The sequence below is a fragment of the Corylus avellana genome, chromosome ca8 (genome assembly GCF_901000735.1).
Source record: "Corylus avellana chromosome ca8, CavTom2PMs-1.0".
Classification (NCBI taxonomy): Eukaryota; Viridiplantae; Streptophyta; class Magnoliopsida; order Fagales; family Betulaceae; genus Corylus; species Corylus avellana.
In genome coordinates this window covers 8,260,129-8,261,017 of record NC_081548.1, presented here as the reverse complement: position 1 = coordinate 8,261,017, position 889 = coordinate 8,260,129, and positions in this window count along the sequence as shown.

Sequence of the window (889 nt, the reverse complement as noted above, 5' to 3'; positions counted from 1 at the left end):
AAAAAATTAAAAAACCTCAAAATTCAAATATCAAAAAAATTATTAACCCAAAAATATAAACAAATTATTAACACCCTCATAGTGTCATCTAAATTCTAAGCATACAAATTAATAATCCTCTTCAGAGAAATCATCATCCATTAATTCGTTCACAGTAAGATGATGAAATACCAAAGTGGGTGGCATGGGGAAAACCACCCCAATTGAAGTCATTTCATAGCCTGTGAACCATACGAGTGTGGTCTTTTTTTTCTGTCTGGTTTCCTTGTGGGACCTTAAAGCAGCAAGTGCACATTTGTTTCTTGTACGTATGCGCTACTGACATTGTCGGGAATTAGAATTCTCAACAATTTTTTTAAATTGTATTTTAAAATTACGAAATTTTGGTTATTTTTTAGCATTAAAATGCTTAAAAAAAATGCTATTTATTAAAAATGTGGTATATTATAATTGAAAATTGAGTATGTTTTTATCAAGTTCTTATTCTCTATGTTGTAAAAAAATTTTAGACAAAAAATTATTTTTTAATTTTATGAATAAAAAAAGTCTTTATAAAAGTAAAAGGAGAGTCTTTTGAAAAGGAAAATTCTTTTTTATTACCTATATTAACAAGCTACATTTTTAATAAGTAATATTTTCAAGCTATAGTATAAATTACGTAATTTTAAAATTTTAAAGAAATAGTATGGAATACTGATCCATTGTCTGTGCTCTTGCATGAGAATGAGAGATAGAGAGAGGGGAAATAGCGATTGCAGATAGAAGATAAGAGTTGCTCCAGCGTAATAAAAGATAAGACGTCAACGGCCACAAAATGTTTGTTACAAACACATGCAAACGGGTTTTTATTGAATCGGATCATCAATTTATTGAGGATAAAAGAGTAGAG